Source organism: Triturus cristatus, chromosome 7, assembly GCF_964204655.1.
Source record: "Triturus cristatus chromosome 7, aTriCri1.1, whole genome shotgun sequence".
Classification (NCBI taxonomy): domain Eukaryota; kingdom Metazoa; phylum Chordata; class Amphibia; order Caudata; family Salamandridae; genus Triturus; species Triturus cristatus.
This window is the reverse complement of record NC_140590.1, coordinates 558937222-558953195: the sequence shown is the minus strand read 5'-3', so window position 1 is coordinate 558953195 and position 15974 is coordinate 558937222. Positions and strand designations below refer to the sequence as shown.

Sequence of the window (15974 nt, the reverse complement as noted above, 5' to 3'; positions counted from 1 at the left end):
TTTTATTACAAGCAGCTGATGCACTGATGTGGTCACTTGCAATCATTATGGCATCCAAGATTTGCATTTGTGTAAAAAGCTGGTGTGATGCTTATATCTTATTTTAAGGACAGTAAGAATATGAGACTAAAAGTGTTTCTACCCCACGTCAACACACCCTCTTTGTCTGCCTTAAGTGTGTGGTATCATCCAAGAACACATTGGCTCGCTGCACATATTTAACTTTCAAAGCAGAAAATGAAGCAAACACATCAGAGTACCAGATGCCAAGGACAAGAGGAAGTCAACTGACTCAGACAATCGTGCAGGCAAGGTCAGAAATATATTTTATTCAAAGTCTACAATCGGAATACTTGATTAGTCTGTACATTTCTTCATCGAAGCAGCTCACGAGCAGCAGCAATTGCAGGTAACTATGCGGTATGACATTCCAGCATCAATTGTCCACTCCCTCCAGCTTAGGTTGGAGAGGTAGGCTTTGGGTGACTCCTTGGTGTGCGCCCATGGCAGTGGGTGATACTAATATGCTTCTGTGTCTCTTTTCAGCTTTTAGTTGACCTGATCCCTTTAACCTCTGGTCATTGGGATTTCCTTCTCTCGGCCAGCTCTGCCAGCTGTCTCTGCCGGGCCTCCTCCACCTCCAGACGCTTCCCCTCATACTTCTCACGTGCCTTAACTCGAAGCTCCTCCACATCTGTCAGAAATCGATGCCTGATGCAAACCAGAAAAACAAAATGGAAACTAAGACATATTCGACAAAGGCTCGTCCTTCAGCATCACACTATCAATTCCAGCCCTGCAGTAACTGTCTGTTCAAGAAAAAGAGATGGGTGGAAAGCTTTGAATATTCTTGGCTTCTGTTACTCTGGGCACATTACTTTTTACAGATTCTGCGTTTCATTGTACCAATACAGTCAGTGACCATGCAAATGGAATTCAATCTAGGCTTTGCCATAAAAAGTGACAATCCAGCAGCCAGCGGTTTGTACCTGTCAACCCTGTGAAGGCATGCAATGCTGGTTGTTTACCTTGGCTTGAAAGTATCTCAGCACCAAATGAGTCAGAGAGTTTGTGCGGCAAACAATGGAGATAAATATGTGCTCTACAAGTTGAGAACAATATTACAGGCTTTTGAAGACCAGAAGAAACAATGACAAAAGCTGACACCAATTTGAAATTTTGCTCAATTTAGGTTCTCTCGGGTTAACCGGAGAAAAAACAATAAAAGAGGGGCATTAATTCTAGCAAATTGTAAGCGAGTACTTATGCAGAGAGAGACTTCAAAATACGTATTCACTACAACCTGTAAGCTACCAGTTACAGCTCAAGTGGAGTATACACCTGCAGGATCTACTGAATATCACTTAAAATATCTGTTCTATCACAGTCTTTGAAAACAGTACATGTTGGTCTTGGAGGATTTTCTTTATTATGCAGTCTGGCTGACTTGAAAAATCAGAACCTGAAGTCATTAATAAATTATTCTGGTGCCTTTGGACACCAACAGTGGGTGACACACAATCTAGATATAACAAAAGAAAAGCAACAACACATTCCATGGTCTTATCACTCCGAGATTTCATGCTGTATCAAAGCGCATCTAGGTGGCAAAGACCAATAGACAGGAAATAAAGGATAATGTTAAATCAATCAATCAATTAATCAGGGCTGGTAAAGCACAACTACTCACCTGTGAGGATCTCAAGGTGCTGGAGGGGAGGGTGTGGCTCGGTTGAGGCTCAGTTGAGTGCTGAGGTCACCCGAAAATACAGATCTTGAGGTCTTTCCAGAACTGGGGTAATGTGGGAGATTGCCGTAGGCGGAGGGTGTTTCAGGCTTTGGCCGCGAGGTAGGAGAAGGACTATCCTCCGGTTCTGGTCTTGAGGATACATGGGATGGTGGCCAGTGAGAGCAGGGCTGATCTGAGGTGTCTTTTGGGTGTGTGGCAGGAGAGGCGGCTGTTCAGGTATGTACGTCCGGTGTTGTGAAGGGCCTGGGTGAGGAGTTTGAAGGTTATTCTTCTTTCAACTGGTAGCCAGTGGAGATTGTTGAGGTGTTGGGTGATGTGACTGTGACGGGGGATGTCGAGGATCAGTCTGGCTGTGGTGTTCTGGACAATCTGGAGTTTGCGAAGGAATTGTTTGTTGATTCTGGCATACAGAGTGTTGCCTTAATCCAGTCTGCTGCGATGAGTGCGTGCGTAACAGTTTTTCTGGATTCCTTTGGGATCCATCTGAAGGTCTTTCGAAGCATGCAGAGGAGTTGAGGAGAAGGCGTTGATCTGGCGGTTTATTGTGAGCAATGAGTCTAGTATGATGCTGAGGTTTCGTGCATGGTCCGTCGGGGTGGGGGGATCTCAGAGGGCCACCGGGAGTCATTTCATGTGGAGGGGGTGAAGCCAAGGATGAGGTTTTCTGTCATTTTTGAGTTGAGTTTCAGACAGCTGTTCTTCATCCTGGTGGTGATGGCTTTCATCCCTTCTTGGAAATTGTGTCTGGTGATGTTGGGTTTGTTGGTGAGGGAGAGGGTCAGCTGGGTGTCGTCAGCATATGAGAAGATGTTGAGCCCGTGCTTCCCGACGATTGTTGCGTCATGTAGACGTTGTGGATGGTGGAGCTGTGGGAGGAGCCCTGGGGCACTCCACAGTTGGTTTCTGTCAGTTCCGAGAGGTAGGGAGGGAGTCTGACCTGCTGAGTTCTGCCGGTGAGGAAGGAGCGGATCCAGACGAGAGTCTTGCCGCAGATGCCTGCATCATGGAGTCTAGTGGCTAGGTTGTGGTGGGAGACTGTGTCAAATGTAGCCTAGATGTCCAGGAGGGTAAGTTCTGCCGTTTCACCCTGGTCGAGGAGGAAGCGGATGTCGTCATGGCGGCGAGTCGGGACAGTCTTTGTGCTGTGATTGCTTCAGAATCCAGATTGGGAGATGTCCAGGACATTGTTAGCTTTGATGAAGTTTGCTAGCTGGATGTTGACGGCCTTTTCGATGAAGGATAGGAACTTGCTGATAAACAGACTGCAAGACAGAATATTCCACTTGGATATGTGGCAGGAATTGAATATTGTTATTTCTTTATAAGGGTCATATGTTAGAGTTACTGGCATTATAAATGCCAATAGATGGCAATGTTTTTTACCTAGCCATGTTGCAGGGTGCAGTGCTCTATGTGGCGAAAGGAGGTCCCATGGGAGCACTTTTGGCCACATATAGTACTGCACCCTGCAAAGTTGGAGTTATTGGCATTATAAATGTTTTTTACCTAGCCATGTTGCAGGGTGCAGAGTCCCATGGTACCTCTCCTGGTCACATATGGTATTGCACCCTGCAGAAGATTTGGTAAATCCACTGCCAGTCTTGCCAAGTGTGTGTCCTGCCTGAAACCCTTTAAGAAAATAGTGCTCTGATTCTGTAAATAAAACCAAGGGAGTAACAACACATGTAATAAAGGGTGACCTCATGGGAGGTTACAAGAAGAGACAAGGCGATACTAAGGAGGGACTACTTAGCCTATTCACCAATGAAAAGCCACCATTCCCAAAGGACAAGGACAGGAACCAATTAAAAAGATAGGCCGAAAGTGGGCGGGGCTTTACGCTCAGATCCTGAATACTTGTCAGAATAAGAGGGAGAAGGAGGTTCAGGCTAGGTTCGTCCTCCTATATCATTAAAGTACACTCAATTGATCCATAGATAATGGATCATGAGAAACTAGCCTAAGTCAACAGACAATGGGTTCACCAAATTGGTGAGCCTCACCAATTTAGAAAAGAAAAATGCTTTTCTAGAGTCCCCTCACTCACCCAGGGTTGCCCCTAGGTGACATGCTTCATCATTGGGGCCATCCCAAACATCTACTGCTTGGGGCGTGCTACGACCACAATATGCGGTCGAGCCTGGGACTTACAGGTCACACTGACGGAGGGATGCCGAGAACAGGTCCTACAGGCCCCTCCTCCCAGACAGACCATGGGGCACATTAGTGCTACCATATAAATACTACGTGTTCATCAATAACCGTATGTAAATAAGCAAGTGCGCTCAATAGGCGCACGTTATTAGTCTAATTTTTCACCTTAATTTAGGTTTTTGCACGGAGTGGTACACATGGGGCTGGATCCCATGCGGTCCTGAAGAAGAAGTTAGGGGATACCTCGAAACATGTTGACAAAATAATAGGCAATATAACCACATAAGTTATATTTTTCCTGTTATTAACCCCTTTTTAGGTCTCGGGACCATCCGGTCTGCCGAAGGCAGAACCGGAAGTCGAGAGATTTAATGACTTGGAGAAGAGGGGCTTGAACCCGCCCCTCTTCTCCCCTGTTCTCCATTGGCTGGCCTCTTGAATGCTGGCCAGCCATTGGAGAAGAGGTCCCGTCACTCAGATCAGGCCCCGTCCTTTTCGGATCGGGGGCGTGTTTTTTAAAGAAAGTCTCATTCTCTCCTCCAGCCAATGGCTGGAGGAGAGAAAAGACAAACACGCCCCCGAATCCGTAAATGCCGCTGCCTTTCTCCGAGGCATTTCTTCTTGACCTCGGAGAAAGGCAGTGGTGTGCCTTTTGCTCTGCCTTGTTTCACCCCGAGATTTTAAATCGGTAACGTTAGAACCTGCAACTACTGCAGCCACTTTCCTTGTTCCTGTTCTTTGTGGTACGGGAGTTATACCGAAACACTTGTTTTGTTCTAAATATGCGTGGTATAACTTCGTCTCCATACGCAAACTACAAGGTTTGATGTGACAATGATCGTTGTTTAATCTCTTCAAACATCGCCCTAGTACTCCCGTTACACGTAAAGTTTTTTCTTGGCCACCTGTGGGCCGACGATATGGTGAGTTTGTGCCCGACACAAACATGGCAGCTTCTTTGAGACTTCGCGACTATCAAAGCGTAAACAAGTCTAATATACTTGGCGGAATTTTTAAGACGTATACTAAGTTCATTTGCAATTTGAAAAAAGCAGAACAGAGGTTCATTGGCAAGTAAAAGATTCGATTTTAAATCGTTTGGGGGTTCGTAGAGATGACGCTACGTTTTTCTTTTCCGCATGTACCAAGTTGCCGGTGTAGTGGTTAGCCCAAAATCTCGTGACTCTGGTTGGCCCGAGGTCCCGTGATGCGCGTGTCGCATGACGTCGCAAGAGTCGATTGGCTGCATTCTGGTCGCTCCAGGTGAAGCGGTTGACAGTTGAGGTGGTGGCCAGGTCGGTACACGTTCTCGGGCTGATGGAAGACGGCGGAAGCGGAGCGGCCCGAGGGGCTTATGGAGCGCCTAGTGCTGGCGGCGGTTTCAACCTCGAGAGGTTTCTGCGGCAATCACAGACTGACCCGAATCATTAGCGCGGTGAGGAACCATGAGCATAGGGAATCGGGCTACGGTAGAGAGCGAAACAGGAAAACTTTACAAATTTAGAACCGTAGTCGTCTCTTTGCTGACACAGTTAGAAACTACGTTCAATCGCACTTTCACTTCCCTGTTATGTCATGATCCGAACTTGTAGAGCCAGGGGCGCAACTAGAGCCAAATTTCGGGGGGGGCTAAGCAAAAATTTCGGGGGGGGGGGGCTGAGTCTTTAAACAGTAGGCAGAGTGGCGCTGATTTCGGGGTGGGGGGGCTGAATCTAGGCAGAGTGGAGCTGCAGGGGCTCTTAGAAGGGGTGAAACAACATCGAAGCCTCATTAACATGCAAATGGTCTTTTAAAGACCTGTGAAGTGTTCGGGCACGGCTTTGTGTCTGCCCGGGAAGCGGTCTCATCCCGGGCTGCCAAACGACGGGTGGGGCTGAAGCCCTGTGAGTCCAATGGGTGTTGCGCGCCTGTGTAGAGCAGAGGGTGGGGTTAAGCGTTCACTTGTCTCAGTTTAATTAAAAAATGCTGTACCACGGCCGTCTGTCGCGGGAGGGACACGCCGCATTTAGGGTGGACGAGAGATCATGCAGACGAGCTCCGCTTCACCTAACACAGGAAATTGTTCGGTGCTTCACCGCAGCGGGGCAGGTCCTGGCTTCAAAGGTGACTCGCCTCTTCGTGGGTTGACGCTCTATGGCGAGCCCGATGCTTATCGGCGGCCCCAGCGGGCCTCCCCCCAACCAATATTGCCTCTTTCCCCCTTCCCCATTGAGCTCCTGCAGCGTGTTCACGGACGGCCTTCAGCCACCTCTTCGCCTCAATAAAGGTTGCGCAGTGGCCGCCTTTGAGCGAGGTCTTTGTTCCCTCTCTGTGAAAATAATTGAAATTATGTGGCTAAAAATATCACAACCTCGTCCTTGCCAATTCCATCAGCGCCTAAACCCTCATTTCTGAGATGACCTTGCTATCCACTTTTGTATAGTTTTATAGAGCCAATTGCATAGCAAAGTTGCAACAATTTTCAGTCCTCCAGGCGAAATCAAATGTGCATGTTGGAGCGCTCCCCATACAATCATTCAGTGCTACCACTAGATGGTGCCCTGAGGCTACTAAATCAATGAGGACATTGTTCCATGTTGGCGGTGAAACAAAAATCGCGATCACCTGCTCAACACAAGAAAAAAGAGAAAAGAGAGTGTAGAGGGGGGAGGGAGGTAGAAGGGAGGTGAAAAGAGGCAGAGAGAAATTTCCCCAGTCTCAAGGATCTAGTCCCGAAGGGGAGGACTCAATGTAGCCTCTTGTTAGCCCTCACACACCCCGAAGGATGTCTTGCTTCATCATTGGGCTTGTTGTTGCTCCTCGTCGGGCCGGCGCTGCAATGCCCGACGGTCCCCCGAAGGGTCTCTCTGTCGGAGGTCTTTTAAAGAGAAAAGCCGTAAGGTGAGTGGGGGTATGTGGGCTAAAAAAATGTTAGATCCGAGAGGTAAGTGGTTGCGTGCGTGCGGGGTGTGTGAATAAAAATGCCTAGGGGTGTCCAAAAAGTATTGTTTTAATATTGTAGGGCCCCTGGCAAAATAAAAAGACCAAGAGGTCACGGGGTCACTAATAAGCGCGAGGTGCTAGTGTGACTTATAAAAAGGTCGACATGTTTCACGCCTAGTATGCCCAAGAGGGTCAGTGGCGTTTCATCAGGACCAAACTAGAGTTAGAGGTTGTGCACGGTGAAGACGAGGATTCCAGTGAAGGGAAGGGTGACCTGCGTCTGGGAAAGGTAACGAGCGGTACGGGGCTGCGGGGTACAGTGACCTAGTCAGCAGAAACAGAGAAAGCGTACCAAGCTAGTGTAACCCTCGTGTATGTAACCGGGGGCTTCCTAGGTAAGGCCGTGGCTGCCTGCGCCCTATTTGGGTTGCTTCGGGGGCCGGCTCAGTCAGCACCTACCCACTGCCAGCGGCTGCCTGGAAATCCAGGCAGCCGCTGGCAGTGGGTAGGTGCTGACTGAGCCGCCGGTTACATACACGAGGGTTACACTAGCTTGGTACGCTTTCTCGGTTTCTGCTGACTAGGTCACTGTACCCCGCAGCCCCGTACCGCTAGTTACCTTTCCCAGACGCAGGTCACCCTTCCCTTCACTGGAATCCTCGTCTTCACCGTGCACAACCTCTCACTCTAGTTTGGTCCTGATGAAACGCCACTGACCCTCTTGGGCATACTAGGCGTGAAACATGTCGACCTTTTTATAAGTCACACTAGCACCTCGCGCTTATTAGTGACCCCGTGACCTCTTGGGTCTTTTTATTTTGCCAGGGGCCCTACAATATTAAAACAATACTTTTTGGACACCCCTAGGCATTTTTATTCACACACCCCGCACACACGCAACCACTTACCTCTCGGATCTAACTTTTTTAGCCCACATACCCCCACTCACCTTACGGCTTTCCTCTTTAAAAGACCTCCGACAGAGAGACCCTTCGGGGGACCGTCGGGCATTGCAGCGCCGGCCCGACGAGGAGCAACAACAAGCCCAATGATGAAGCAAGACATCCTTCGGGGTGTGTGAGGGCTAACAAGAGGCTACATTGAGTCCTCCCCTTCGGGACTAGATCCTTGAGACTGGGGAAATTCTCTCTGCCTCTTTTCACCTCCCTTCTACCTCCCTCCCCCCTCTACACTCTCTTTTCTCTTTTTTCTTGTGTTGAGCAGGTGATCGCGATTTTTGTTTCACCGCCAACATGGAACAATGTCCTCATTGATTTAACTGTCATTGGTGGAGCACGGACATTGGACCACAACCAGCTCCTGGTTCCCCTCTCCTTTTTTTGGCCCTGAGGCTACTACCTTACTTGCCTTGTAGGGGCGCAGTACCCGCTCATATAAATGCTATAATGTCGAGGAAAATAAACTAAATTATGGAAGCAAAAATAAAATGCTGGTCCGATGCTGTGGAGAGCCTTGTCTGCATGAGTGAGGAGCTTGAAGGTCATTCTTCTTTTGATGGGAAGCCAGTGGAAATTGCAGAGGTGTTGATTGATGTGGTTGTGACGGGGGATATGTCTAGGATCAGTCTGGCTACGGCATTCTGGAGTTTGCAAAGTAGTTTCTTGTTGATTACGGCATAGAGAACATTACCGATCACAAGTACGTTTAAAAGTGTTAAGTACATGACATCATTAGACTTCCTGTGAGTGGGTGTATGCCCTTGCTTTTATCCTGGGACCTGGTACATGTTCTCAAGAAGCTCCTGGGGGGGAGGCACCCTGATAGGAACCACTTTGTGAAGGGCCCTGCGATATTTCAGGTTTAGGCCAGAATCAAGAAAGAGGCCGTGATACCGGATTTGCATGCACAGAGTCACCTGGAAGGTGCGCACATGGCACGTAGAAAACTAGGTCTCGTACAACAAGACCAGCAGACTCTGCTGGGAGAGGCCAAACAGCCCTGGCAGAAGGCCCAGAGCTGCATATATCAATGGGGGGACAAGTTGAGTAAAATGCTGCACAGTTTATGCCAGAGCGCTCCGTATTCTTCCTCCATCCTTCGCAATCACGACCCATCAGACACATTGCTCACCGATCCAAGGGAGGTGGCTTGTATCTTTGCTACTCATTTCAAAGCTGTGAACACTCAGAGGGGGTTTATTAAAAGGAATTGATAGTAGACTTTGTTAATTACTTTCCCTTTCGAACTCTTTCAATCATAGATAGTGACCTGTGGGAGGGGATGCTCACCGGGAAGGAGCTTTCGACTGCCCTTGCACGTTTTCGACCTGAGAAAGCCCTGGGACCTAATGAGTTCTCCTGTAAATTTTGCAAAGCCTAGATGCCTAAACTCCAGGAACACATGCTGGGTGTGATCCATTCTGCGGCTGCTGGTGCGGTTTTATCGCCTGATTGGTGACACTGTGAGATTGTGGTGTTCCCACAAGCCTGGCCTTCCTGTGAGTGATCACACGTCGTATCTCCAGATTTCCCTCTTGAATTTGGAGGTGAAGATTTTAGTGAAAGCGCTGGTGAATAGGTTGGTGCGATTAATCCCCGACACAGTGCATTTGGAACAGGCTGGCTTTATGCCTCATCGTGCCACCTTACATAACATTCAGTTTCTATAGAATGCTTTGGTGCTAGCCAATGATTGGAGGGACCAACGGCAGTCCTCCTTGCTGATACTGACAAGGCATTTGATTCCGTGAGCTGGGAGTACTTGTTTCTACTCCTCCGTCGCCTAACGTTTGGCCCCAAGTTTCTATCCTACCCAAGAGTACTGTATACTGACCAGACATCGATTGTGTGGGTGGCCAGTGCCAGATCGAACTCATTTCCAATACAGTGATGGACGAGACAAGGTTATCCCCTGTCTCCCCTGATGTTTGTTCTGGCTATGGAACCTCCGGCGTGCGGGTGAGGATTGACGCTTAGGTGCATGGTTTCGAGTGGGGAGGGAGAACTCTCTGACAGAAGAGCCTTATACGCTGAATATGTTGTCTTCTTCTTAACTGTCCCCAAGACATCGTGGCCCTGTATCCTACAAAGCATACGTTATTTTTGGTGAAACCTCAGGCCTATGCATTAATATGTCAAAATCTACAGTGTTCTTGGCAAGTAGCTGCTCAACAGACCTCCGCTGGGAGACAGGACTGCGAACTGCCTCAGGTGGGTTCAGGTTTCTGGGTGTCTTCATGTCCTCCGATGTGGCACTGGCGTGGTCAAGTAACTTGGGGCCTGTTTTGACTTGCTTGAGAGAGGATGTTCAGGTCTGATCGGTTTTGCCACGGCCCCCGACAGGTAAATTGGCAATTTAAAAAATGGCGTAGTTGCTCTGATTTCTGTACCAGTTACAGAAGTTTCCGTATGACTTTCCCCGGCAATGGTTCAGAAAACTGAATTTCATTCTTCATGGGTTTCTCTGAGAGAGAGGAACCCTCCCCCCCCACCCCCCCCCCCTCCTATATTGCCCTTAGCAAATGCTTTTAATCAACTTATTGTGGGGTATCGCTGCAGCAGGTATTGAGTAATATTACCATGTGTTGCATTACTTGATCATCAATGACTGGTGGTACGACTTCCAGGGCGGCCTGCCTTCGCGTTCAAGAAGTGGGCGATGGGGACATCCCTTTTGTTACATATCTATACGGTGGAGGCAGTATTGGCAGTCTTCGGTTACTAGTGTGGTCCTGAATCAGTGGAGACATTCCTTCATCAGATGGGATGGTGGGGAGGCTGACTGAGCGGACACCGCTCCGGCAGTGCCGACTGCTGCCACAAGTAGATATGTTGGGAGGCTTTCGGCAGTGGGACTTCATAGGGATCTCTGCTCTAGGTGATGTCATGAACAGAACGGTTCTTAAGTCCTTTCAGACCCAGCAGGTGGAGTATCAGCTTCATCGTAGTCAGTTCCATCGCTACCTTCAGCTCCGCCATGCGCTGAACCGTTAGATTACTGCTCTGTCTGACCTCCCTAAATTTAAGCCATCAGAAGGAGTACTTATTATGAGAGACCACAAGATTGCAAAGTTATAGCAGACACTTATTTCCAACCACCCAGATGCATTCCTTGCCCTCAGGGGGCGTAGGAGGTTCATTTAGGGGTACTGGAAAATGAGAATTAGACTGAGGCTCTGGGGCGCCTCGAGAGGCAGCCATTGCTGCTAGACTTAGGCTGATCCAGCTTAAATACCTCCTTAGGGTGTATTTCACACACCATCAACTATAGTGAATAGGGCCGATTGCCTCCCTGACTTCCCTATGCTATAGAGTGGAGGCCCACACTTTAGGTCTCGCCTAGCGAACGCAGCGCATTCATGCGCTGCTTCGCCTTGGCGAACCTCTATTGTTGTCAGTTTGGTGCGCGAAGGGAGACAAAACAAGTGCGCGCCTGGACAGCACATGGGCACGCGCACGGCGCGTCTTTTAGCTTGCGTCTGGACAGCCAATGTGTACGCTCGCACGATCACGGTGTCTCTTTCAGCTTGTTGTATACATTTAACAGCCTCTGTATTTTTGGATGCATGAGTTCGCCGGCGTGAATGCAGCGCGTGCTGGTCTGGTTTATGATTGCCAACGTAGATAGCCCTGCATTGTGTATGGCTACCTTCACACATGGCTGCCTTTATCAATTACAACACAAATGCCCCTTGTCTCGGGACTCACAGTCCCTTCGAGCCAAGTCCCCGGCAATCGTTACAGAGCAACCACTGCAGACCCCATTAATGTTTTAGCACTCTTTCTTTTGGTATTTTTAAATAATCCGATGCAAAAAGCAGCGCCGCTGACGAGCTTTATTTTCATGTTTCATGTTGAATCTAACTTTCAACACAGTCCGCTTACTCCCCTCCCGCGGTTTGCTCATGGACTATTTTGTGTTGAAGCGCTTTCAGCGTCGGATCTTCACAACTTGCAACACGTCGGAAAAGAAAATTATATGCAGAATCCTGTATCCCAAAAAAGTGGGCGTATTGGTTTGTTTTTAAAGCTACTCATCCCCGATCGACTCGTTTTAAGCTCAGCAGCAGCTGCCTCTCACAGGGTTCCACAAGCATGGCATTAGCCTTTGGTGTAATTCGGGAGAAAAAAGAGACACCTGTTTTACCGCGGAGCTGCACAACATGAAACCAGCTAACCCGGGATAAAAACTGGCTTCCCCACTTGAACAAATGGTGTGATCCTAGGCAGTTACTCCACTGTGCCTCCTTTTATCATCACCTTTAAACTCATCCGTTCAGGGTGCGCTCTGTACGAAAACATGCTCTTGGCTAGATTTGAATGTGGTTTCATCTGTAGTGAAAATCTAAGCCACAGACAGGATATGCACGACAACTGGCTTTTTTGGTCAGTAATGGCATCGTCGTCAAGGCAGTGGAGAAGGGGCATACATGTTTCTAAGCTCATGTTTAGAAACCATCATTTCTCATAAATGCCACTCATTTCGGTGATATAAATCCCGGAAGTGAAATGTTTTGCATGTTAAATAAACCTATTTTGGGTATTTTAAAGAGTCTTCACCATATTTTACATGTCGTGTGTTGCACCATGCACCTGCTGCATGCATTATGGCTCGGCTCGAGCTCTGGCTACCACCCACTCTGGGCCCAGGCTCGGCCTCCCTGTTCATTTGCTGGTTTGCCCGGCTCTGCTAACACTGACCCTCCCGGCGACTTTCATCCACCCTGCCCTTCTGGAACTAGGATGCAGACATGTGACTGCCAGAACCGCAGCATCCCCTGCTCTACCAGTACAGTGTACACGCACACAGCTCTGCCAGTTCACCTTCGTGCTGTTCAGTAGCACTCTGCACCTCTGCTCTCACAGTACAAGGTCATGCACACACAGCTCTGCCAGTGCTCCTCCGTATCGCCCAGAGCACTCAGTAACTTGGGCACCGGGGCACACAAACGCTGCTCTGCCAAAGTACCTCCATGAGATGAGACTCACAGCAAACCTGACCTTCCAGGACTAGGAGACACAGCTCTGCCAGGCCACTGAGCTTCCACTCTACTGAGACAGACAGACACACAAAGACACACACATACAGCTCTGTCAATGCGCACGCTCTCTTGCACAGACACACACAGCTCTGACAATGCGCACGCACTTTCGCACACAAAAACACACACACACAGCTCTGACAACGCGCACTCACTCTCGCACACGCAGACACACACACAGCTCTGACAACGCGCATGCACTCTCGCACACACAAAGATGCGCTACCAACACGCCTCAGTCTGTGACCCGCAGCGCCCTTCTTCCATCACCCGTGATGCACATATACTGCCATGCCAGAGCACATGGGAAACGTAACAAACATTTGCAATACAAAACGGCTCGCGTTTGCGAGATTTTGACCTATTGCCATTGTATATGACAATGCCTTTTATTATGTTTAAAAACCTGCGAGACCTATTGCATTGCAAATGCTTGTTTACACATAGTATGGGGTTGCCCTGCACTGGTCCGGTTTTTGCATGGTGTAATGTCTTTCCTAGGCAGCGTCTTGTTCTGGTCGGTACCGATGAACCTGAAACGTATTCTCCTCCATATCACTGACACTCAGTTGTAGTCGACACAAATTGACACTACTGTTTCTGGAACTGACTGGTGAAGCAGGATATAGCAAAGGAGTGGAAGGCTGCGGCCCCACCATCCCTTGTGGTATTGAAGACAGTGATGGACCACTGTACGGGGCAAGAGCTGGCAGTGTACAAGGCAAAAGGTTGTTCAAAGAAACACCACAAGATATGGCAGGTGTGGACGGATTATGGAGGCATTGAGTTCAAACCTGTCCATTCTCTGCGACAAGTGGTGAATGATGCAATTCGGTACATTCATGGGATGAGAGGGGGTTGGAAAGGTGCTGAACAACTAATCGGATAATTAGACTTGTTATGTTTCTTATTTCTATAATGTGGGTGGGAAGGGACTAAGTGAGCATGTATTTGATTTTGTTTATTCCTTTTTATACCTTGTATTTCTTTTCTATGTCAGCCCTCAGGGCCATGTTCAGAATTAAAAAATCACTTTATAAATCATGGCTTGATGCGTCAGAAACATCGAAGAAATCACAAGTTCTCTAAATGGGCCTGATTACTTGCTATGAATTTTGTAGTTCTGCCTCAAAGTGTGATCCTTTGGCATTTCATTACAACAGGGAGACAACACAGTTTTTACTTTTTAAGAAACGACTTGTCACTCAAATGTCCATGTGAATGATTCATACAACAATGTGGTTAGTGTGTGTGACTATTTCTCCAGAATGAGGCTTCTGTGAATCAGTCACGGAGGAGCTCCTGAGGCTTAAGCTACGAATGGAAGGAAGACAGTAGAGGAAAGCTGGAATCAGAATAAGAAACGCCAGACACAACGCCTGCTTACTGTTTTTGATGATTACGCCCTTGTACCCCTGGCGGCGGAAAAAAAAAACCCGGCAAAACGGCAATATCACGGGTGAAGATACTTATTGGATGAACACATGGACACGCTTACTAACGGTCTTGCCGTTAGACTCATTTACCCTTGCTGGTGAGGTCTGCGCTAGGGTGTGTGCAACTGGATGCAGTCGATAGTGCGGATTGCGCCCATGTGCTTGCCGTACACTAGGGTTGCTGAGTGTCTGGCCGCCTACCAAAATACACAGAACTCACAAGGAAACCGGCGAGGTCGCTTCAGCGGGTGCTCGGAGGTGAAGTTGTATCTGGTGGCGCGAAGGAATATGGCCCCACCGAAAGCTACGATTAGGAGCACCCCAGCCACTAATCGAGCGCCGGCGAGTACGGCAGTAACTCGGGGTAGCAATATAGACATTGGAGATGTGGAGATACAGAGGGTGGACTCTTCCAATCTGAATACCGGGCAAGGGCGGCTGGAGAAACCTGTGCTGCAATTTTTACAGTCAAGGAAGTCAATAGATCTGTTTTCTTCTGATATGGTGGCTGAAGTGGATACTTTTAATAATTGCAACACACTAGCGGATATTGTGAGCCAGGCTACCAGTGAGCAACAAAGTAACGCGGTTCCCATCTCCCCAGGACATAATGCTCTAAATAAATCGCAGGTATATCTTCACTCCAAGGCAGGTCCAGACAGTGCGATGATTTCTGATTGTAGTCCAAATTAGAGTTAAAAAAAAGATGGAGAGAAAAATCACTCTAGGGGCGGGGGGGGTGGAATGCCTTGGTGACAACCTTGGTGACTCAGGGACTAATTTGGACTTGCCTGGAATATCTGGGGATCTCAAAGGTGGGGAGAGAGAGGTGCATGTCCCAGGAGTGGGGTTGGCAAATGAGTCCGGAACCTCCAAGAATAATGAAGGTTTGGGGATTTCAAGCTGTGGGGCTAGTGTGGCTGTGAATGTAAACAAGAGAGACTTAGTACAGGACAAAGACAGCGAGATTTGTTTAATTCCTGAGGAGTCTGCTAATCTTGGGAGCCCTATAAGCCCTATTACTCCAGTAACTATGCCTAATCAGTCGACACTGGGTAATCTTAGTACCTCGTCCTTGGTTTCAGTCACTGATCAGATATAAAAGCAGAGTCAAACTCCTTCAGTCTTGCAACAGGTGTTTATGGATGGGCAGCAGAAGCAAACACCAGGCTCAGCAGCAGTTAGAAGGAAACATAAAAAATCGAAAGCTGTGAAGGAATTGAAAAAAGCTTTCGGAGGTGGAGATCAGAAATCAGGAGATGAGAAGACCAAACAGCAGAAAAAAGGAGCCTCAGCTGATAGTTCTATATTGCGATGGGTTCAAGCAAAAGGGGTAGTCAAAAATATGATATCAAGGCTATCAGAGACTGGTATGACTGACGAAGCTGTCGGGGGTATGGAGCTATTAGTCGAAGGTATGGGTAATCTAGAATCTGGTCCTGGGTCTGGTTCAATGGTCTCGCTGGAGGAAACAAGTTCGCAACAAATATCCGGGGATCCGGAAAGTAAGGAAGAGAGAAATGAAACCAAGATGCTCTCACTGATTCTTCAGAATCTTAAAGACCATAGAGAAGAAACCAGAGAACTTTTCGCCCAAGTACACTCAGACACTCAGGGCATCCAGCAGTCTCTGAAAGAAGTCACTACCAAAGTAGGGACACTGTCGGCCTAGATAGCTGAACTTCAACAGAGAGTGGCGGATACGGAAGAA

General features: G+C 48.2%; 1 long non-coding RNA gene across 1 annotated transcript in view; it reads right to left on the bottom strand.

Annotated features, from left to right (window-relative positions):
• Nucleotides 1-309: 309 nt before the first annotated feature.
• LOC146810107 (uncharacterized) overlaps nucleotides 310-15974 on the bottom strand; it is a 45817-nt gene continuing 30152 nt past the window's right edge. Inside the window, exon 2 of the long non-coding RNA XR_014966548.1 lies at nucleotides 310-711. This is a non-coding gene — a long non-coding RNA (uncharacterized LOC146810107). The remainder of the gene's footprint in view (nucleotides 712-15974) is intronic.